A 24,426-nucleotide genomic window follows, 5' to 3' on the forward strand; every position below is an offset into this window, starting at 1 on the left:
TAATGACATTTTCTGGTTTTAAATCCCTTTAAAGGCAGTGAAAACTCTTTCAAGCCCGATTACTGCACAAACAGAACTGATGCCGAGACTTTACAAACCCAGTTAATGATGACCCTTGAAACTGTCTTTAGTCTTTTTAGAGTGACTTCCTAATTCTGTGTGTTTAGACTCAGTCTCTGTCTGTGAAGGAAGGTAGAGACTAGACAACTTTAATTTAACACATTCTGTTCAATAGGAAAACTGTAAAAAATGGCAAACACCAATTTGGAATAGTTTGCAAACCGTTATTTTAATATTTTTGTTGAAGCAACTTGAGTGTTGTTGAGTTCAGCAACATTGATCATTTTGCCAAGTTATAGTTTGCAGACATTTTACAAAGTGTCTTCTTTCACGAAGGTATCAGCCAGGAGAAGGGTATGAAATATTGGAAAATAGACAGGCGTCCATATTTGGAATATTTCTCAAAAACTGATGTAAAGATGAGACCAAAACTACTCAGGAAAACATTGAAAACATAATTAAAATGACATGAAATAAAGATTTGAAACATTTCACTTTATGTGTAATTATCCATCCATCCATCCATCCATTTTCTGAACACCCTTGTCCCTCAGTGGGGTCGGGAGGGGTGCTGGTGCCTATCTCCAGCTAACGTTCCGGGCGAGAGGCGGGGTACATCCTGGACAGGTCGCCAGTCTGTCTTATGTGTAATTAATTTATACAAAATATGAGCTTTAGTTTCTAAAGTGAGTGACAGAAAATGTTGAACTTTTTCATGTTTTTTTAGCTGTATTTGTATTTTTGGCCAATCATCAACACCAAACGGCATCGAAGCAACAGTGAAACATGGTGGTGGCTGCACCATTCTGTGGGATTACCTACAGGATTTTAAGACACAATAATCAGGAGTCAGCTTTTTTACTTTAAGGTAGGTCAAATCCACCAAACATGGCATAATGAGAGGAAAATAAATGTTTTATTTATTATGTTCAGCTCAAAATATATCCAAAATCTTATTTTTTAATACTTTGTGTCTCTGTTACCCAACACTTTACCTTGTAATGGAGTCACATTATATTTTCTGCTCCGATATTTTCAATTTGCATCTGCTAGGAGCCAGAAGACAAACGGAAAAAAATCTGGAAACACTTTAAATTGAACTCAGCAAAGGCTGTGAAACTGATGAACACCATCAGAGAAATCTCTCTCTCTTCTTCTGTGTTTCTCTGAGGCGTCGCCAGCAGCCAGACTGTGATCTGGGATGTGTTTCGGTTGCCCACACGCGCGTCTTCGCTTTTATATGCAAATTGATTATTAAAAACAACTCATTATCACTTTAAGTAGTTTCACACAGATGGTGAAGGGAGAGGAGAGGGCGGACGATGGTAACTCTGAGCTGCAGTTTGAGTTGGGAACCGAATAATGACTCAGGCCGTCTGGTTTTATAACGGTAAAGTAAAAGTTGTGATTTAACTTGACAAGTTTTGAAAAATTCCACCGAAGTGGGCGGAGCCTAGAGACAGAGGGGCAAGTGGGCGGAGCCTAGAGACATAAGGGGGGGATGGGGGGGGGCTTTAAATTTATAGTTTAGTTGCACTTTAAATTTATTCTGATTTATTGTACTGTTTTATCAGTCAAAACAGAAACTACAATGCCACTAGTAAGTTGCCCATGAATTGTCGTAAAGTGCTGCTGATTGATATTTTTCTGAACAGTCAGGGAAATAGTATGTTTTAACTTCTAAAAACGTGCAATAAAATGTAATGAAAGTCAATTAATTTCTGTAATTTAGTTGTAAAAGTGAAACTCTCAGACAGCAGTCCACTGTATGTGTGTGCTAAGGCTTTGAAATTAATCAATTTTAGTGTTAAAAACGAAATCCATGTATGACATTTATCTTTTTGCAGTTTCAGAACTTTTTCTTTTTTGGCAAATTAGCTTGTCTAGTATGCTCTTATTTTGAAAAGACTCCATTTTCTGGCCACAATTGACAATTTAGCCATTTGGCTGCATTTTTAGCGGCTTTCGAAACCCCTTCTATTATTATTATTATTATTTAAGCGATTACCAACAACCTTTGTGCATGACCCTTGGCTAATCCTCTTATGTTCAGGTCTGGAGGTAAATAATTTATTTATTTAATTTAATGGCTGCACTAAAATTACCATATTTCTATTGTCTTTTTTACTCTGTTGAGCTTGCTAATGTTGATTCTGGGCTAAATAAAGAGTAAATAATTATTGTTTTGTTGTAACTTTGCAAGTTCCTAAGTGAAGGAAAACTTTATGTTCAAAGAAATTTTAATGTTTTTCAAATGTACAGATTTTCAAAATTTATTGAAAATTAATTTCAAATAAAAAAGATTCCATTATTAACCCAAATGATTATGATTACATCTCGGAGGACACAAATGCTGTGCGGAGGAGACAGAAATCTTGTGTAGCTGTTTGACAAAATAAAGCTTTTTATTTACATGGTCTAAATACAGATTATACATATGAGAACCATTGAAGTGGAGATTTTAATGTCGCGTTCTGATTGGATCTCTGGGTCATGTGATTATTACCAAACATGGTCATCCTCAGAAAAATGAGTCAGACTTTCCTGTACATTTAATTTAAAAACTTTTGTGCAGAACAAGTTTGTTTTTTGTTGAAATGAATGATTCTAGATATTTTGTGCATGTTTGCTTCATGCTTCAGCGGCTCTGTTTTCAGATGAGTCACGGTAAAGCAGATAATAGAAGCTCTGAGGACTTTATTCATGCTGAAGTACATGAGTGCATGCTCTCCATTTCCCTGCTCCTGCAGCGTCGTTTCATTGTTGTGTCAAGGGTGAATTAGTAGCTGTGTGTGTGTGTGCGTCTTGTTTCAGAGTGCATCTTGCCAACCCTCTGTGATGACTCCACTGATTGGCCTAAAAATGTCACAAGAGAGCAGCGGAGTTGCCTCAGGGGGGACTTTGCTTATTTTCAACCTTATTTGTCTGCGTTAGTCATTGAACTGTCCCGCCTGCTGTGTCCACGGCCTCGGCCGTGGCGACCTTGTTAACTGCCAATCCTCTGACATCGGCGGACATTAAAGGACCGGCAGCAAGAGAGTTTTTTTCTCAGAGTACTTCTGAGTTTTTCTGCCTTTTGTATCAGACAAGTTGCAAAGTGGCGTCACGCCCTCCAGCTCACCGACAATGACCACCATTGGTTTTAGCTTTCAAGTTGTCACCATAATGCGCTAAATCTGAAATGTACGCCTGATATATTAAAGAAAAAGTGCTTTGATAGTAATTGTCAACATTATGAAAAGATAAGGTCCAAGGGTATCGCATCCCACAGGTCAGTGAAAAGTTTTAATAAAAAAAATGGTGAGGAAGAGGGAAGTTGGTAAGCTATGCTAGCTTGACTTTTACAACCTTAACATGTAGATGTGCTGCAGAATTTAAGAGACTGTTAGCTGGAAGTGAGGGACGGGAGTATTGAACAGAGCGACTGAAATTGTTTAAACCAGTTTATTCGTGGTTTCTACTTGTACGAGTCGAGCTAATTTGTCTGTGAATTTAACACACCTGGTTGGGACTCAGACGGTGGTTTTTACAAAAGTTGGAACCAGCTAGCTCCGGACTGACAGTCATTATGATTGACGGCTGTTATCCATCGCCATGGCATCTTTCCTCATTAAAAGTTATAAAATAAAATTATACGTTTGGTTTGCATCCCTGCCTGTTTGTGCAGCCGACTGCGCAGCATACTGTGACCAATTTTAAAGTGAAATCAACTAAATAAAAGCGATTTTATGTTACAGATGTTCCTCCAGCTATCCCTGGAGGAAAACATTGACAGTTTGAAATATTCAAATACTTGAAGTGACTGAAGAAAAATTTCTAACACTTGAAAGATTAAGATGAAAGCCAAGACTGGCTGCATTGGAGTGAATTAGTTGTTTTTACATTCGGCATGGCGGAGTGGGCGGGGTCCTGAAGAGCGTGACGTCACGTGAAAATGGTCAATACCTGTAAACTCTTTCCCTACTTTACTTATAGTCCTCCTAAAATCTATTCCGTCTCTGTTCAACTCAACAGTCGTCTTGTTCTCTGCTCTTCTTCTCGTCTCTCTTCACCCTCCAGCTTCTTCCTCTTTATCGTCTTCAACGCCCTGTCTTTGCATGTTTACAGCCGGCCTCACATCTCCTGCAGCTCTGAAGTCCAAAAAATAGGAGGAGGAAACATAAACGGGGAGCGGGGTAAAACCCAAAAAGACCCCAACAGAGCCAGAGAAGAGAGTGGAAAATGTTGTGAATTCAGCACCACAGGCAGCGAGAGCGTTTGATGCCTTTACAGTTGATGAGGGAGACGGATGTAAATGGAGAAAGATGAAAACGTTTCTGTGTCCTGCCCTCGGTAGTCAGCATTAGTTTTCTGCCTTAGGGCCTTTAGAGAGGAGGAGGACTGATGTTTGCTGGATCACCTATTTTTGGAAATGTTTCTGGTTTTAGCATTAGAGGCCAAAAGGTGTTTCTTTTTTAATCTGCAGCAGGAGAAAGTAAAGAGGCTCCTGATTCAAAACATTCAGTCATTTGTTATAGCTTATAAGACATCAGTTATTGCTAAAAATGTCAAACTCAATAGAAATGATAACACATTTTGATGGACAATAAATTGTCCCAGTAATTATTACAAGAAACGATAAGATCGTTTTCAAGTAATGGGATAATGATGGAAGTTTGTCCTGTGAACGCTTAATAAACTTAGATTTTTCTTTAAAGAACGTTAAACACTGGAACTGGAAGATATTTTAAATATCCAAAACAACAACAAATAAAACGGAAATAAAAATCTACATGCAATTAAAATCATAAATAAAACGAATTATGAAATTTTCCCTTGAAAAATATTAATAATCAGAATGGAAATTATCAATTTATCATGAAAATAATTTATTCGCTTTCTTCTGACACCAAGAAAAATGTACAACAGTTTTATAATGGAGATTTCTAGTTAAGAGTAAATATATGATTTATTGCAATATATATATATATATATATATATATATATATATATATATATATATATATATATATATAGCTATTTTGAGACTGTTTTCAACTGGCTTTTTAAAAATGGTACAAATGGCTTTTTAATGTGAGTGTACCATCTTAAAGATAAAAATTTTTTAGTTCCTTAAGAACATTTAACACTGAAACGGGAAAACATTTCTAATAAAAGCGAAGATTGAAGTCTTGGGGAGGTTGCACTGGTTTGTTTCGTTGCTTTACTGTCTAATATCTGATTGAATCTTCACTTTTTGTGTTAATTTGTTTCAGACGAAAGAACGAAACGTTGCATGAATTGGAAATTTAACGGACCGCACACATCCTGGACACAAACCATTTCGAATTTGATCTACTTTTAACTGTAGTTTTAGTTTTTCCAAATTAATTTTAAGTATTTGTCTTGTTTTCATCTGAGGTTAAAGGTCAAGGCAAACGGTATTAGTAAGATTATCATTGCTCACAATACAAACAAAATGGTGTATTAATTTTGCCCAGGTTTTTTGTAAAAATGATTAAACTGATTATTTGAAGAGCAGAAAAATATCTTCCAGTTTTGTGTCTTGATAAAAATTCTCTTGTATTTGTATCAAAATCACCGCTCACCTTGAAATCACTATGAAATTCTCTGCTTTTTACACGGCTCTGTTCTGTTTTTCCATCCTTTTGACCTTAAAACTCTCTGCACATTTTTGAAACGCACAGTTGAGAAGAAGCTTAAGCTAGACGAGGCGAAAATCTCCCGGGAATCCGCGATGCATCGAGAAATGGAGCAAACACCCAGACGGTAAAACATAAATAGGAGCAAGATGCAGACAAGGGCACGGTTGCATCAGAAGTTAAATCTGTTAACTGTCAGCAGAAGAGCTGCAGGAAGTTCTGCGCCGAAGCGGCTGATGGGAGTGGATCAGTGCGGGTCGCGGCGACAGATTGAGAATGGCAGTAATGATGGTAGGGCTTTCATTTCTTGTTGCTCACCTGCTTTTATGACGGATTTTGTGGGCACGAGGCGGCTGAAAGCATTAGCAGCGCTTTTCACTTACTTGGTTTGAAGTCTCCAGAGTGTCCTGAACATGAAAGTGCCGTGCATGCAAATGGAGAAATGAAAATGAACCTTTCCTTACTTTGTTCTTTCCGTCTCTCCCTAAAGTCTTTAGTTATTCCTCCTTATCCTTTATTCATCTGCCTCTGTATGTGCAGAGCCACATTGTGAGCTTTGCTGCCTGACATTGGACCAGAAGGACGACGTTTTGCACCATAATGTCAATGTAAGCCTGAGTGTGGGCTGCTCTGATCAGCATTATTAAGGTTCAAATATCTTTTTTTTCTTTTCTTTTTTATTCCTTCTGATCTCGGTTCTCCTTGTTCTGATTTCTGTATGTTTGTTTACAACATGCTTTCACTTTAAAGAGTAGCTAAACCCCAAGTTAACATTTTTTAAGATAAAACGTATAATTTGGACCTTAGGGTTGTTACTATCTTCATGTTACTTTTCAAATTTTTACATTTCTGTCAAAAACTAGTTTAATTTTGCAATATTTGGCCTAAACAGTCTCAGTGCTGCCCCCTTTGGGTTGAACTGTGGCTACTGCAGATAAAATTTCCTGTTGGTTGCAATGACACAACTCTGCATCTGGGTATAAATCCAATACAGAAACAATAAGATAGACATTATCAGATCACAGGAATAGTTCAGACCGTTTTAAAACCATCATGACATCTAAAAATAAGAAAAAAACAAAAAACTAAATTAACGTGTAAGGTAAAAACATCTTGAAATGCAATATGGTTATAGGAGAATAGCATTTATTTCTCTCTAAATGATGATGAACTGCTTAAAACACTAATTATTACTTATTTCTAACAATATTCTCCCTTATAAATTAGTAAACCAAGTATAGGTGGATAAATTGTTAAACTCGCCAGATGTTCTGTATTTTTGTTTGGACAAACCCTTGAGGTTTTCCTGTGTTTGTTTTGAGGAACTCGTGCCGTCTGGTTGCTTTTCCTTCTTTCTTCTCTTTCTGAACCTGAGTTTTTATTGATTGCTTTCCATTTTTATCAAACACAGAACAATTGTCAACATGAGGCAATACTTAATTTCTAACAAAGACAGACAGTTACAGGTATGAAGCAACTTTCAGATTTAATTTCCAATTTTTGAAGCAGCATGAATAATTTCAGACTAAGAGACCTACTTCACTGATTTTTCTCAGGACATCTAATCCATTTCCACCTTCTTTTTTATTTTTATTTTTTTAGTGAAGTTCAGATTCCAGTCTCGGTGTGAATGTTTCCATTTTGTGGGTTTCCTCCATCAGACCCAATCAGTCCTATAGCATCAGTGGATCAGGTTGAAGCCACTTTCAAGTGACCAATTTTTTTGGCTGTATTACTGAAGATATTTAATAAGTATTTGTCACTCATCTTCAGTGCCTCAGGAACGGCTCCGTGCAATAACAACATGGCAAGTTGACCGAAAATCGACTTTTCCAGATCATCCTTGATTTTTGTGCAGGACCAAAACGTGGGTGCGATTTGCGTCTGTGTCCTTGCAAACTGTGGTCCGTGTGCACCCCCTAGTGGCCCGCGAGGTACTGCATGTAAACGTATGCTTATTTGCTGTGACGTGAGCTCAAAGTGCAACACTACAGTTGACTTACCAAATGATTGTGTTTAAAAATAACAACGGGTAAATGGCTCAAGACGGGGTCACTAAAAAGAAAACCTGAAAATACTAGTTTCTGAGAGCGAGTTGCAAAACATGTTTTTGAACATTATAATGATACATAGCATGCTGCAGACATGCAGATCTCTGTGGCCGTGCTGAATGCAATATGATGTTGACGAGGTGGTGAACAGCGCTGCGCCCCACGCTGACTAACTGCATTTTAACATAAAATAAAATAATTTACTTTAGGTGTTGAGGGTTAGGGTTGAGAGGTGAACAGCGCTGCGCCCCACGCTGACTAACTGCATTTTAACATAAAATAAAATAATTTACTTTAGGTGTTGAGGGTTAGGGTTGAGAGGTGAACTGCGCTGCGCCCCACGCTGACTAACTGCATTTTAACACCTCATTTCAGGTTGTATGTTAAGATGCTGTGTTATTGCAGGGGAATATTTCTGGTCTAAAAGTGTTTGTTAAATCGGGTAAATGAAAAAAGTTTGAGAATCGTTGATCTAAAAAAACCTTTTTCTGCTTTAAAACTCTGTTATGACTTCAGAAATCCGCTGCTTGGTGAAACGACCAGAACAAAGGTCCAGCCATGCTCAGTCTTTCCCAGAGGTCAGCAGCGGCTAATAAAGCCTCCGTAACTTTTAGGACTCAAGACTCACTGCTGTGTACAAGAAGCAAATCCTCCTTTACTCCTAATTAACTCTCTGCTCTCTCTGCTCAACTTTTCTCTTCTCACCATGCCCTTTGCCATGCTCGTCTAAACGTTCTGTCTTTTTTTTTCTTTTTCTCGTCTTCATGTCTAACAGCCGATTCTCTGTCTTTCGGCAGGAAGCTGAAGCGGCTGCTCCTACAACCTCGCCGTCTTCCCAGGCTGACAAGACCAGATCAGAGGTTTGGGTTTCTTCTTTATCCTGCAAAAAAGTCTATCTCGGCTTGCTGTGTTGCAGCTTCAGACTAAGAGGAGAGTTAGAGTTCAGCTCTTGTCCCTCTTAACCTGACTACTAAAATATTGTTTCATAAGTTTTATATGAATTGTTTAGACCATAAGCTGTTTTATACATAAGTTGTGCTGATAGTTCATTTCACAAATTCCTGATTCCATTCTTACTTTTTGAAGTCTGCTGATACTTTTATTTAGTCATATTCACATGGTCAGTTTTCCTGGGTTCTGCTGGCTAAATAGACAGAAACTGATTGAAAATGGCAGCGTTCAGGTGTTAGTCAACATCATTTGTGAAGGAGTGAACGCCGCTGCAGTTTTCTGTTTTATTAGAAGCGATCAGATTGGAGCATAATGGCCTCCTAATGCTGCACAAACAAATTGGGTAATGCTAGCATCATTAGCTCCCAGCTAATGGAGTCAGAGACCTGGAGCGGGGCAGGGAGGTTTGGAGATAATATGTTCAAACTCTCTAATAGATGTTTACAAAACCGTGACGACGCCAGTCAGTTAATCAGTCAACACAAACTTACGTTTTTAAATGATAATTTGCTTTTTTTGGTGGAAAATTTCTTCCAGATTTGTAGAAATCATTTCAATTCAATTCAAATGACGTTTTTTAAACAAGGCCAGGATGGTTTAGATACAAAAAGCATAATTTAAAATCTGAATTTTGTATTAATTAGATTATCTGTAATAGTTATAGATATAATATTTATGATTTAATTTTGTTTGTTTTATTTTTATCAAAGCAGATCTCTCTTGTAAATTAAATCTTGCATTTCAATTGGACAACCTGTGTAAATAAAGGTAAAAATAAAATAAAATCCAATATTTGTTTAATCTGAAGCATTAAATTAAGACAAAAAAAAGCAGAAAAATTCTGCAAAGAGGCAAATACACTTTAAATTTCATCACATTGGATTTATATAAATTGCTTTTAAGGTTTAGGTACAAAAAGCATAATTTAAGGTTATAATGTAAGTATATATTTTTTTATTTTTGTGTCATATTTTGTTTTATCTTAACATTTCTCTTTTGTTAATCAGATCTTTGATCTCAGTGAAACAAAGATCAAATTAAAATGAAATTAAATATGAAAAATTTAAAAGCAGAATAAATCTTTCAGAGGAGCAAATGCTTTTTTATAGCACATTAGCTGCTTAATTGCTATAATTTTTCCTGCTTCTTGTTTATATCTGAGAAAAATAGTCAAGAGTTAAAAAATTTAAGCAATAAAGTCATCAGAGATTTTCTCATTGTGAGCTTTTTCCTTATTTTCTGGTTTAAATTCTACTATTTCATCCTTTTATTCCTCCAAGATGAAAAATTGCAGCAGCTGCTGCAGTCAAAACAGATTCCCTTGTCTGGTTTGATTCCCATCCTCTTAAATATTGATCCGTACATACCTCTGTTCATCAGGATCCCAGCAGAAATATCAGCCTCTCCACATAAATAAATACTAACAACTAAGCAGCAAGTGGAGAGCAGAGGCATCTGAGAGTTATTGTTGCCATAATGGCAAGATTATAGGCTACGCTCGCTAAACTGCAGCCTTTCTGGCAACCATTACCTAAACCCTGTAGCCTCATTTGCACATAACGCAGCACACAGAAGCATTAACCTGAAAAAGTGCTGAATGATGTCTGCGTGTTAAATCTGCACACTGAGTGCACTAATATCACATTAGGGATACATGTCTACTTCTAGATGTGACGTACAGCAAACCTTTGTGATGCTGTAGCTTCAGCCTATGCGGCGTTTTAATTAGATGGGCTGGAGAGGAAGAAAACTGCCTTCATTTTGCTTTCCTGTCAAACATTGCATGTTAATTATGATCGGAGTCGAATTGATGGTGCTATTTTTACACCAAATAGGGTGTTTGTTATTTTATTATCTTATGTGGCTTGTTGAAGTGTAATTAAATAAATAATCTGAACTCTTAAGCCCATTTTGTACAGTGTTAATATCTCTTGAACTTTTTTTTTTTTACATTTTGTCATGTTATAACTATGCTATTCAATGTCTTCTTGTATAATCACTTTTAAAATATGAATACAACGCTTGCCTTAAAAGGTTGTTTTACTCTCCATAATGTAACAGCAATGCTGGACAAAAGTGTTATTTTTAGAGGAATGAAAACATTAAACTCCCTTTTTTTATATATATATTTTAATGTAGCTAATCCTTTTGATTTTATTATCTAAAGTGTTATAATTGGACATTTTTAAATTAATTAATATGTTACGTTACTAATGTTATATTAAGTGTGTGTAATTGTTTTAACAGTGACTGGAGTAAAAGTGCTTTTATGATTTGGACCAAAGTTAGAAGTAGCTGTTGCCACGGCAACGGCTAATGGGAATCCAGATAAACAAACAACCACAAACTTTAATTGAAATTTGTGTGATATATAAACATAGAGTGTAATTTCAGAGTGAATTTAATATTACAGCCTAAGAATAACCATATAAAAAACATCAACTAATAATCTGAGAAGTGCGGCATGCATTTTTATTCACCGCCTCTCAGGCTCTGCACACACAGGAATGTTTTTTTTTTTCTTTTTTTCTAAAACAGGAAAGTTTGCAACCTTTTGTGTCCCATTTCCACACGTTTTGTTTTTAGGGGAAACAAAATAGATTCCAGACTGAAAATCTTACCTTTTTGTAAAAATGCTGAAACATTGGCTTGACTTTTACGTCCTGTACTCCTTGTTTAGTGCCACCTGCAGGCCTGGAGGTGTAAAAGTAGCATTTTGGGCCATTCAAAGTACTAAGGGTTATACTTCCTGCAATAAAATTGAAAATTCAAGGTAGAAAACATAAAATTTTAATATTTCGAAACTACATTTCTTTTTTTTTTCTAGATTTGGGATCTTAAATCTCAAGTTACGTTTTCCCATCTTGACTTTTGACTTCTTTTCTAATTTTCTAGGGAGTAATATTTTCTTTCTCGACTGCAGAAGGAGCGTGACAAGAAGAAAGAGGAGAAGAAGAAAGAAAAGGATGCTGACAAACTGGAAAGACACAGCAACTCTAAGGTACAAATAACATAAAGTTTCAGCAATAAAACTGAACAACTGGGACAAAAATTCAGTCGCTATAATCCGAAAGTGTGTCAGTTTAACCAGGCATTACCAAAAACAAAGATGAAGTTAGAAACACCAAGCTAAAGATTGTCAGTTTTAGTTAAAATTCTGATTTAAATGCTTAAAACATACTTTTTTGTGGTTATTTTCTGCATGGCGGCAGCTCCATTTTAGCTTTAGGGCATATAACTCAGCTGAATGATGTCACGTAATTTCTAGAAACATTTTCCATCAAATCACAAATATGAAAGATATTAAACTCGGATATTAAACCTTCATAAGTCTGTAAGAGAAAAATAACAGGTTGCGGCTGTGCTCCCTCTGTCAACATTACAGGAAAAAAGATGATTTGTTTGTTTCCTGCAGTGACACCACTGACTCACAAACACAATGGCTATTATGTGAAGAGGCAAATATAAACATCGCAATTTTACAAATTCCCCAATCTGAACAGCCACTGTGTAGAAATAAACACTAACTGACGGTCTCGCCTGCTGATAAATCAACGTTCCAACCAATGTCCACTATGTCCAGTTAGCCTAGCTAAGAGGGAATGTAGCATTCATAGCATCCATTAGATGTTAATCAGACTCACTTGATTAATAATCAGTAAGTGTGACCACCAATAGAAAAGCAAGTCTGGGTCATATAAATGTGTTTTAACAATGACAAAGTGGAAAGACATCAACAATAAATGAGAAGCATGTTAGCATATATTAAAGTTTTGTGGCAGTAATTAGAAAAGCACTGAAAAGCACTGATTACCGCTAATCTCACATGGAGGCTTTATGTCCCATACTCTTTATTTAGCGCCACCTGCAGGCCTGGAGGTGTAAAAGTAGCGTTTTGGGCCATTCAAAAAGTAGTAAGGGCTATGAGTTGTATGAAAGCGCTGAAGAGAAAAGCTACTTTTTTCTAAAAAGAGTGGCAGGATGGTCCACAAGACCATCCGCATTACTGGATAGGATAGCACCTATTAGCCGCTATAGCTAGTGATGCACAAAACAAAACTATTCCAAAGTCGAATGAACAGGATTCTGTCACAAAAAAGTTAATTTCTTATCAGATTTCTATACGATGTGACTTATTTTAAGCTGAGAAAATCAATACCTGTGTTCTCTCTAGATATAAGTCTATACAGTTTGGTTTCTGTCAAGATACAAGAAAGGATTAAATGAATTTCTCTTTTATACTGGACAGCTAATTTAATTTTACAAAATTGTCACTGTAGGAGACATTAGTGTTTTTTTTAATATCTTATATAACTGTTATGAATATTTTGATGCTCTACGAAGAAACAAGGCAATTTGTCCAGTTTTTGTCATTTATTGAAGTTACAGCAGATGCAGCGTGCCACAACAAGGAGAAAATAACACCACACACCTAGGTTCCCATGGCAACGGACTGACAACCGACCACTAGCCGGCAGAGCTAGTGGAGCTAGCTCTGCCGGCTAGCTCCACTAGCCGGCAGAGCAGAAATTGCATTTAAGTCTTATCAGGAGCATCAACAAAGAAAGAATCAAAGAACAGAACAGGACGTAAAAACCACAACACATAACAATCAGTCTGTTACAGTTTCAGGTTTTCAGGCTTTATTTATAATTCGTAATTATTAATAGGTGGTCGTCTGAACACTAGCAGTAGGTGATTAGCTAATTTATGCAACTTCTCTACTGATGATCTGTCAGAGAGTCGGTGTGTGGGTTTTGCGCATAACATATTAGCATGAGTATCTTAATTTAGCTCTGTCAACATTTTTAACACAAAACCATGTCAGGATTTTTTACCATAACCTTCCTGAACTTAGTGCTAATTATGTAATCTGGCCTCCGAGCGACACAAAGAGGAGTACGCTCTCAGTTGGCAGAGATTTAGCTTCATACATACTGCAGCAGTAAACTAGAATGAAGCGAAAAGAGCTGCTGTCTGTGATGCATTATGAATTGATGTGTGACAAGAGGAAGGCCAACCTGATTCCTCATGGGGAAGTCCTCATCAACATTCATGTTGCTCACAGATGCTTTTTTGCATCAGTCAAGCACAGTGGCATAAAAATCCCAACGCATTGACCTCGGTTTGCTTCAAACAGGCCTCTGTCGCGGTAAATGTTGTTTTTGTCCTGTTAGCTTCACAAGTACCGACATTGCTGCTGGTATTTATTTCTAGCTACGTTTAGCTTGTTTCTTGCTTCAGACCAGCACTGGCAAAAGACGCGCCAATGTTTTGACAGAAAACGGGTGTAAAGGTAAGCGAAAGTCAACCATCAATGTCGCTGGATGGAAAGAAGTGACATCAAAATTAAATCTAAGCTCCTCTCTGTTTTCTTTTAATTGACTGCTCGTTAGTACTGGCTACAGCTGCTATGTAAAGGGATTGTGTGTGCATGTATAATCAGAGTGCGATCGGGGCAGTGAAAATAGGTATTTTTGGGTCATGGCTGGTAAATTCAGAGCATTTCCATGACCTGTGAAGCGAAGAGGGTTTAGTTTTGCTCCCAGCAGTATGACTTTCCGTGTGTGTGTGTTTCTTTTTATTTTGTAGGGAGCTAGAATATGGGCTATATGCAACCGTGCCAACTGTCATAAAAACCTGATATTTCTGTCATTTATTTCCACTCTTCACACAGATCAATCTTTGTTTCTTGTTTATTTATAGCTGTTTTTCCATTTACTGTATAAGTATTCTTAGAAAGTAAATTCACCCAATGAAAAAATGGCAATTTCAAAAAAACTATTTTTTTTGCTTAAAAGTTTTGGTGCTAGGATCAGGTGGTTTTTTGGTTTATTACGTAAAACTACAATGGAAACACTTTCTTCACATCACATGAGTCATATGTTAGACAACCGGACATTCCTACTGGCGCAAACCACAAAGAAGACGACAACAGGAAGTATTTGGAGGATCATGGCGCTGCATGTTTTTTAATTTCTCATGTTAGCAAACTTGTTTACGTTTGATTTTAATTGGATTTCTTACTTAATGGAAACACAGTGATTTGAGAATTGTGTTTTTTCAGTAACACAATTTGTGAAATTAAACAAAATATTTAAAGCTGACTTATTTTGCTTTCTTGAACAGGTTAGGATAGCTCTATGGGCTATATAAAATATGTTCATTACATTTCTTTGCACAAAATCATTCTTAGTTAATGAGATTTCTGTCTGATCAGTTATACCTATTTTGAGTTGTTTTGGGGCCTCTTGTCATTTTAAATCCAAATAAGCCACTGCTGTGAGCCACGCCCCTTAACTCAGCGTTTACACTTGCACCTGACAATGACTGTAAGTAGATGTGCATTTATGCAACCATACATCTTTGAAAAGCATTAATAGAGCCTCCTCCACAACCAACAAGAGTGCAGCAAGAGGTTTCTGGATGGTAAGTCGACAACAAAATAATTGAGTTTTCCAGCAGCCATTGTACAACCAGCTGACAAATGTGCTGGAATTCTGCTTGGGTTGCTAGGTGACAGGCTGGGATTCATTTGGGTTGCTAGGTGAGAGGGAGTGCCTTCTGATTTGTGACACTACATTCTGCAGGTTTCTGAAAATTATTTTTGTTTTATTATTAGTTTTATTATTTTTATTTTTGTTTATGAAAATTTGGCTTTTGTTTTATGCTCTTAGAAGAATCTGAGAACCAAATAGAAACATCAAAATGTGCATAATATTTCCGCTTTAGCTAACCACAGCTACTTCATGATTTGATTCCATGTAAGGCCAGGTCAGCTAGCACAGATAATCTCTGCTTTGTGTATTTTTCAGGTTGTCTTTGTTTGATATTAATGTTAGTTTCACGATCTGAAACGTTCAAGTGTGACAAAATCTGAAGCACAAAGACGGTAAGAGGACAAACGGTTCTTGGTGTGCCGGCAGCGATATGCGTTGTTGTTCGCCTGCCCTTCATCCCTCTCCTCCTTATCAGCTGTTCTCCCTCCGCTGAAAAGCCCCCGTGTCAAGGAGACATTTGAGGACATTCCCCGTGTGTGTTGGATTGTGTGTGTCAGTGCAGAGGAGAGACAGAGAAGGAGAGACTTGTTAGTCCAAGTGCATGCTGACGTGCTGAAAGCGGTTTAATCTTTGGTGCAGCGGGGAACATGCTGACAGCCATGCTTTTCTCTTTCCCCCTCGTTTTTTCTTCTTGGAGTGTGAGATTTCTGCTCTTCCTGCCCCTGAAGCAGAGACCTGCTGTACTATGAAGACACGATGTGATCTTGCATCAGAACGTGTTCATGAGATGAAGTACCCACAAAAAGACAGTTTTCACATTCAAGAGGGGCGAACCATGAGCAGTTCATTCCTTAACTTCCTCCAAACATCTAATTTTTGAGACGTGATGTTATTGATTAAACAGTATTTCTCAAACTTTTTCAGGACCGCTTACCACATTTAACACTCATAGACCACCTAACTTCAAATTGCCTCTGCAATAACACAACACCTTACTATAAACAACCTGAAACAAAAAGATTAGTCTCATTGCAAAAGCTCATTGCTTTTGTTCCTCCTAATGTGCAAAGTGTAAGTGTAAATGTGACTGGCCACAATAAAACTATGAATGAGCCGAATAGTTATTTACATGATAGAAAACACATGGATATCAAAAACGTTCTCTGTGTTGTGTGCAGACTTGAGTTGCATTGGCAAAAATATTTTCTTCCAGCCAGTCCAACACAAATAATTTTATTTTAGTTATTAAAATGCAGTTAGCCAGCATGGGGCGCAGCGCTACTCACTGCCTCATCACAGTCATATCGCATTCAGTACAGACGCAGATCTAAATCTGCATGCCTGTGGTAATAGTGTCAACAACAAAAGTTCTGCAACTCAGCCTGAGAAACTTTCCACCGGGATCTTCACTTTAGTGACCCGGCCATTTATCTGTTATTATCCTTCAGTAAGCTAACTATAGCGTCACACTTTGAGCTCATCTCATGCACTACCTTACTGACGTAAGGATCTGGGATGTTTTGATGAGGGTTAAAGAAATCATGACATTTTGAGAAATATAGCTAAGCATGTCCTGTTTAAGAAGATTGTGCTTTTTCCTTAAGTCAGTTCAGGCCCTTTGAATGACACTCCTTATTTTGCTGTTGTGGCAGTAGTGTCATATTTACCTTAATCTTGCAGGGGAGCTCATCTGTCGTCACTCGTTAAGGTTGTACAGCTGAAGGTGAGCAAAGAGATCAAGGAAAATGAAGTAAGACATTCATTATGTAACACAGAGTTGGTCACATAGTAGTGATGATTGATAATGCGGGCTGTGTATTTATAATATATTTTCATTATAACGAATGGATTTTTCTCAACAGAGGACTTTATGGAGTTCAGTGTTACAGAATATAACAATTTGTTACTGGTTCAGTGCTGCTATGCTAAATATGAAAAATATGATTGTTCTAGTTAATCGAAAACCAAAGGTAAAAATGAAATGTGACCTATTATGCTTCCTTAAACAGTTTGGGATAGGCCTATAGGCAGTACAGAACATTTTTTGCCCAAAATTATCCTCACGCAATGAGATTTTAGTCTGGTCAGTTCTGCCTAATTTGAACTCCCTTCAGAGTCACTTTAAATTCAATAATTATACAAATTTGCATCTTTGAAAAGCAGAAGCACAACCAACAAGAATGCAGCACATGCTTTCTGGTTGATAAGTTAGCAACAAAACACTTCTCTTTTCCAGCAGCCATTGTGCAGCAGTGGCGCAACTGCACATTATTCAGGTGGATGCGAAAACATAAATCCTCCCCCACCCCCGAAGGAAGGAACGTCAGCGTAGAAAACATACGCTCGCCTCCCCCCCGAGGCGAGGATACGCTAAGTGTGAAACTCGCGCTAGATTTACCTCATTATGTGCGTGAGGTGAAGGAGCGTAAGGCGCGCTGAAGTGTATGGGAAAACATAATCGGCACCCTCCAGACGGGGTTTTGGCGCCCCCTCTGGTGCTGCGCCCCTATGCTTTGCATGCGCTGCATACCCACTTTTTGCGCCACTGTTGTGCAGTGCATCCAGCAGTAAAACCAGCTGACTGAACATGCTGGAGCTCAGATTGGGTTGCTAGGTGACGGGTGCAATTCCTCTGTGGTTGCTAGGTAACGGCACAGTGCCCGTCGATCGCGACTCAATAATTGGGAGGTTTTTGAAATGGCTCATTTTACAGACACCAAAAAAGATTAACTTATTGGCAAAAAATGGCTGGGTGTTTTTAAAAGCAGTCGAAACCGAAGTGTAAGTATAAAAGTGTGCAAATAGTGAATTTTGCTTATTAGCAACATGAAGCCTTTGTTTGCACAAACTTGTGTACTTGTTTTTACTGCAGCTGATGAAAACTTTAATTGAAGTTTGTGTTGCGTAGTTGGGGGAAATGAGTTCTTCAAGATCTTGATGCCTTCATGTTTTTAATGCATTTCTGCTCCAGACCCCTGATTTAGATGGTTGAATTAGCTGCTCTGCACTCCACTGAGTTCTGCAGCAGCATGCCAATGAGCCGTTCATTTAAATCAGATGTGCTCAAGCAGGGAGACAACTAAAATCGACACAATATTGGACCCTGAGGACCAGGACTGCCCAGCCCCGTTGAAGAGCGTGTGTGATGTTATCTGCTACACCGAGCAGCTTGTGCAGCATCTTTCTGTCCTGTATTATCTCTACAAGCTTCAGATCAGTCAGCACATAATTCGGTTTGTTCATTTCTTGGCTGAGTTTAGGCATGGCATCAATATTCATCCTGATTGAAACACATGTAGACATCTTTGGACTTTTATGACAACACCAAGCATTAAGACTAGCGTTGTGGTTTTTAAATCAATTTTTTAAAAAATGGCAAACTCTGCCTAGAAATCTGTCTCAGTTCAGTTGACGTGAACTCTGGTGCAGTTTGAATTTATATGTGAATGCCAAGCAGACTGGAGACCGCTCCAAAAGCAGGAAACGGATGATAGCGCAGGGCATTCTGGGTAAATACAACCAATACAAACTCAACAGTCTAACGCCAGTGGCAGAAATATCTGGGGATCGTTTGCCAAAGGGAAAAAAAAAAAATGCCACAACCGCTAAAATCTGACCCCACTTCATCTTTGTTTTACATTTCACAAAGAAGGAAGTTGCGCTCAGTGTCCTCTTCAGAGGTTTATATGTCGTTTCCTTCAGTGGTTCTTGGTGCAGCGCCACCACAGGTGAGTTAGGGAGCAGGTTTTCCAAAGGGTTTTATCTGAAAATTTAACAAATGTTGAGATTTTTTTCCCAAATCAAACCAAATCTACTGGATTCTCGTGTGAAAACACCCAAATACAACTACAACTTTTCATCTGCTGCAACTTGTTAAAAAGAGACAATTTTTTGTCTTTAACAAAGTATTTTAATTGCAATATTGTGACTAAAGTGCCAGTTCAAACAGGTTTCGTTCCCACACCCACAGTAAAGTATTACCATTCAGTAAGACTAACCTCCATTGACTCGCAGTCAGAAGCAAAAACCTTCTGGTTCAGATTTCCTTTGCTGAAGCTGAAATGAGTTCATTTTCTCCTTTTAGTAATTCATGTGGTGTTTTTCTCCTTTACTCAGTAGCATAGCGTCTTGATTGTTGACCTCCACCAGTCACTCAAGCATATTTTCAACTGAACTCCTTCATATTGAATAGCGTGTAGATGGATAAATGTCTATAGATACTTGTATAAATATGCATACTTTTCAACTCAGTCTTCTTTTATTAGACTTGCAGCAGATATGAAATACACTCTTCATTCAATCCTATAGTAAGAAAATCCACACAGTAGGATTTTATACAAGTAGGCTCTGAAAGTAGAATATCAAGTGGTTGTCTTTCTTCTCTCTGCTTTTTTGTGAACTATTTTTATCCAGCTAGATTGGGACTGCCAGAGCTCACCTTTGTGTCTTTCTCCTTACTTCCAATCCAGTGCCTCCAGCCAATAATTAAACTGCAGCACTGATTGGAAGCTGGCATCTTGGAGGATGTGTTTGCACTCAAGGCTTCAAAAAGACTGAGTACAAAAGAAACGTACGATTTATTCTCCTGCGCTTGGCTTTCAGGTGATCTTATTCTTAATTACAAGGAGGGATTGGACTTCCAGAGGTCTATATTTTTCACACTGGATGAGATTATATGTGGGAAACTGTGATAAAAATTACCAATATTCTCCTCTTATGTCCTTTTTTAATGTTAAAACCTGCTTTTATTTAGCCCTCAATGAACAAAAAGGTACATTAATGGCAAAGTATTGGGTGTACTCAATCAATAAGCTGTTAACCCTCCTTGCTTGTTTGGAGTTGTTATAATTATAGCTAAAAGCCCAACGTCGGATCTGTACACCAGTCAGCACTTTCTGATCACCCACCTAATGTTGAAGTGGCCCCTTTGTTGCTATTCAGGTTCCCATCGCTGCACAGAACATAAAAAAAAAGAAGAAAAGATTAGGAGCTGCTCAGGGATCCGCCAGCCCAGACGCTAGCCTGTAGAAACAGTTTGATGGTAACGAAGATATAGAAACGGCCTCAGATCTAAAAATATGTCAAGAGCTCTACAATAAATTAATCTTTTAATGGCATCGCATTATTTCGCACCCCCTGAATCACAGTATAAAAGACACAAAATGAAACCTGGAGATATAGGTACACAGTAAAAATGCCAGTGTTGAATTAACACCCAAAGGTGTTTATATGTGTCCAAGCTGGTGTTAAATTCAACAATACAGAGTGTCACATTGACATTACAACGGTGTTGGTGTTAAAATATATTAAAAGTAACACCAGTGTAGTGTTGATCACAAAACATAATGTTGTGTTAAAAAAGTAAATAATTGACCCACAAGGTGCCAATATCAATCAAATCCAGTGGAAAATATTCAAAACAATGAACAGAAATGGAAAGTTTATCTTTTCTTAAACCCATTTCAGTATTATAGACCAATATTAATTTAACAAAAAAAATGGGTGTCAATCTTAACACTTTCAAAAGTGTTACTTTAACACCTGCTGACTTGGCCACATATAGACACTTTTGGGTGTTAATTCAACACTGGCATTTTTACTGCGTATTTATAACTTAGTGCAGCTTCACACCAAATGGAAAAATAACGCAGAAAAACTGCTAAATAACAACTCTCTTTTAGACCAAAACCTGCACCAGAGCACCCATTTACAACTTTTTTTAACCAGTTGGGATGCTTTAGAACAGGGGTGTCCAAAGTCGGTCCTCGAGGGCCAGCATCCTGCATGTTTTAGTTCTCTCCCTAGTGATGGTAACAATCTCCTCAGCAAGTCAGTGTTCTGCTTAGGCCTTTTAATAAGCCATCATTTAATGCAGGTGTGTAAAACCAGGGAGAGAACTAAAACATGCAGGATGCCGGCCCTCGAGGACCGACTTTGGACACCCCTGCTTTAGAAAAATCTGCCTATGGTTTCCTAGAGAACCAGGAAGTCAGCCGCTTTATTTAAGTCAGATTTGTTTAGACTTGGTTTCAGAGTTATTTAATCGAGTGAAATAACCTTGACAATGATGGGAAATCTCTACTGAGACGCTGAGTATTCCCCCCTTGTATTTTTCCAAAAACACTCCTTGATTTTCAGGGGGAGACTCTTATTATCTCTCCAGTTGTTTTCATTCTCTCCTCACCTTCATTGATCTCCATATCTCCTTCATTTGTCCCCACCGCTGTCTCCCTCCGCTTCCCTTCTCCTAACTCTCTGTGTGTCTGTGGCAAACACTGAATTACTGTCACCCAGTAAGACGGCTGCTGCATGTTGTCTTTGTCTACCAACCCATGAATAAATAATCAAAAACAACAAGCGGCTGCTCTCCTGCATGGACGATGGTGTCACTCGTGGTGGTTCCTAATGGAAGCTGAAGACTGCAAAAACACAAAATCTTACCAGGCTGTTTTGGTCTAGTTTCTTGTGCAAATATCATCGTACACTTATATAAGAGAAACTAACTTAGTGCGATACATTTTTCAGTCATATCTTTCAGCCCTTGGTTCTCTCTCACTTCTCTCGCCCTGTTTCCCCTCACAAGCAGTTTGTGTCAGCTGAGAGAGTCAGTTGGTTGTTCTCAATAGTTGAATACATTTTTTGAAAAATGGTATCTTCTGTTGAGTATCCATTACCCAATCGATTGCATGTATATAGTCACAGTTCAATATTTTGGTCTTTTTGAGTTCTGCACCTAAAAATGAACCAAAACATTAAAAAAAAACTAAATCTACTACTACAAAGCTTTAGAAAAATGCAGTTGCTGCTTACTTTATTCCTGAGCTGTATTTAATAAAAACTAAACTAAAATGTAATAATATTTAACTAAAAATTAATTAAAACTAACAAATATACCCTAAAACTAACCGAAATTGACAAATAAAAAGTCTAAATTAAATTAAACTGACCTAAACCTACTACAACCCTGCTCTGTACGTTGAGACTCATGAGATTGGGTGTGACTGAAGAACACAAACATAAAGCAGCAGGAGGACGAGGAATTACTGAGGCTAGAAAAATATCCATGGTCGATTGGAGTTAGTTTGAGCGGAGGGTGTGAAGGACAGCCAAAGAAGCAGCGCTGTGTAGCTAACAGAGTCTCACACCTTCTCCCACACACACACACGCACACACACACTCACACTCTTCATGCATCACGGATGTGCAGTCAAGGGATCAATAGTGCAGCAATGAAGAAGCTGGTGCATAAGGCGGATTTGCTCTAGTGGAGGAAAGAGTCCGGTTTGCAGTTTAGCCAGGAAACACACATACACCAAAGATGGAGGTGAGGATGAATGCACGCACTGACCCAAATTAATTCAGATATGCACAAACACCTGCACAGAGCGCATCACTTCTGCTGAGGTTGAGCACCGCTCTTTTTTGGTGCTGCATTTTCAGCATAATTCCAGACACATAAATCTAACTCAACTATTTAACTCCTTCAGGTTTCCCTTTTCAATTGTGTTTAAGCATGCAGCTAAAAATAACAGCTAGTTTTCTGTGACTGAGTCATGCTGTGGCTGTTTTTATTCCACTTTTCTACTCATAACCAGTCTGTGTTTTACTCAGTGGTTTGAACTCTGTTGGTCCGCCTACAGTGAGCAAACGTTACTTCAAGCTAAAAAGTAAACAAGCTAATAAGGTCCAATCTTGGTAATTGCTAATTGAATAGAACAGTCTGTGAGCATTTTTTGTCCTTCTGAGCCTTTGTTTACAAAACTAAATAAAATAAAGTTTTCTGCTGATTTTACATTTTTTCCGCCCATTAAACTCCTCCAGAGACTGAATCGTCTCTTGATGTGCTGCCAACTTCTTTCTTTCTGAATAGACGCTCGAGATTTGTATTTATGATGGCTGTTAAAGTCACTCGCTCAGTGAAACCAGAAAAGCATTCATAAAGAACCATAAACCCAATTACTTTATCCAAAAAAATGGTTATTTTGAGCTTTGTGGCAACAATGTGAGCATCAATCCGCCTCCTTCACGGCTCAAATCAGCTTAGACTGCGAGTTTGATCGCAGAGTTGCCCAGAACACGCCACGGATGCACAAATGTTCATACAGCTTTCATTTCTTCTGTTAAAAACTCGAGGGGGAAAGTGTGCGACTGGAAGAGTAGGAGGAGGAAAAAGAAGAAAAATCCAGCTGTGTGTGTCCCTTGAATTTGAAAATATTCTTGGATTTTCTGCTCCAACACAGGTGGGCATTAAATCTAACCAGCTAATCCTGAACCCGAGGCGGGCTGTCACTCTAACAACCGCAGCCTAAACAAGATTCGTAACGCTCAGAGTGCTCTGCTGCTTAGTGACAAATAAGATTCACCTCTAAATACACCTGCTTTAAATTGGAGAGTGTGTGAGTTTTTGTGTTTGTTGACGGGGTTTTATTTGATTAGCTACTCTTTCCCTGAACACCGCCGTCACGCTTCAGGCGTCAGACCGCAGCGTGACCTTCCACCGTCACCCAACTGTGTGTGTTTGGGGTGTTTGTGTCCCTGTGGATGCTTGCCTTTCGAGCCTCTGCGTGTGTTTGTGTTGGCAAGAATTACTGGACTACGTTTGCTGCCTTTGAAGGAAATGCAGGTTTTATTTGTGAAGGAATTTAAAGTGTTTTATCAGGAAAATTAAGGAACAAAGATGAAGAAAATATCAAACATAACCTGTTAATATTTTTGGTAGAAAGTGAGCCATTTCAAATTCCCCCCTCTTGTTAAATCACATTAAACAGCCGCTGCACCGTTACCTAGCAACCCCAGCCAAGCCAAGCCCCGTTGCCTAGCAACCCAAGCGGAACTCTAGCATGTTTGGTCAGCTGATTTTACCGCTGTTCGCACTGTACAATGGCTGCTGGAAAAGACGACTGTTTTTTTTGTTGATTTTACCATCCAGAAACCACTTGCTGCATTCTTAGGTTGTGCAGGAGACTCCACTTCTGCTTTTCAAAGATGTACGGTTGTATAACTGAGCACCAGTTTGCAGCCATTTTCATGTACGAGTGTAAACGTTGAGTTGATCAGCAACATCTTATATCGATTTGAAGTGACAAGAGTCCCTAAAACGGCTCATGCACAGAAATGAGCAGACCAAAATCTCATTATCTATGAATAATTTTGTTTTTAACCCTAAGTTTCAAATCTCCGCCTGGATATTTTTGCTTATTTTAATTGTATGAAGTTCTTTAA

At 38.2% G+C, this 24,426-nt stretch overlaps 1 protein-coding gene across 2 annotated transcripts in view; it reads left to right on the forward strand.

The window, feature by feature from the left end:
- The first annotated feature begins 3,151 nt into the window (after positions 1 to 3,151).
- Positions 3,152 to 24,426, forward strand: part of LOC106937735 (stromal membrane-associated protein 1-like) — a 62,436-nt gene continuing 41,161 nt past the window's right edge. Inside the window, exons 1-3 of one of the 2 annotated variants that reach the window (XM_015019392.1) lie at positions 3,152 to 3,331; positions 8,551 to 8,613; positions 11,628 to 11,705. The gene's annotated coding sequence lies outside the window, so the exon portion shown is untranslated. The remainder of the gene's footprint in view (positions 3,332 to 8,550; positions 8,614 to 11,627; positions 11,706 to 24,426) is intronic. The other variant, XM_015019393.1, reaches the window with a different exon arrangement.

This window comes from Poecilia latipinna, unplaced genomic scaffold, assembly GCF_001443285.1.
Source record: "Poecilia latipinna isolate Pla-1442-1.1 unplaced genomic scaffold, P_latipinna-1.0 Scaffold2428, whole genome shotgun sequence".
NCBI lineage: Eukaryota > Metazoa > Chordata > Actinopteri > Cyprinodontiformes > Poeciliidae > Poecilia > Poecilia latipinna.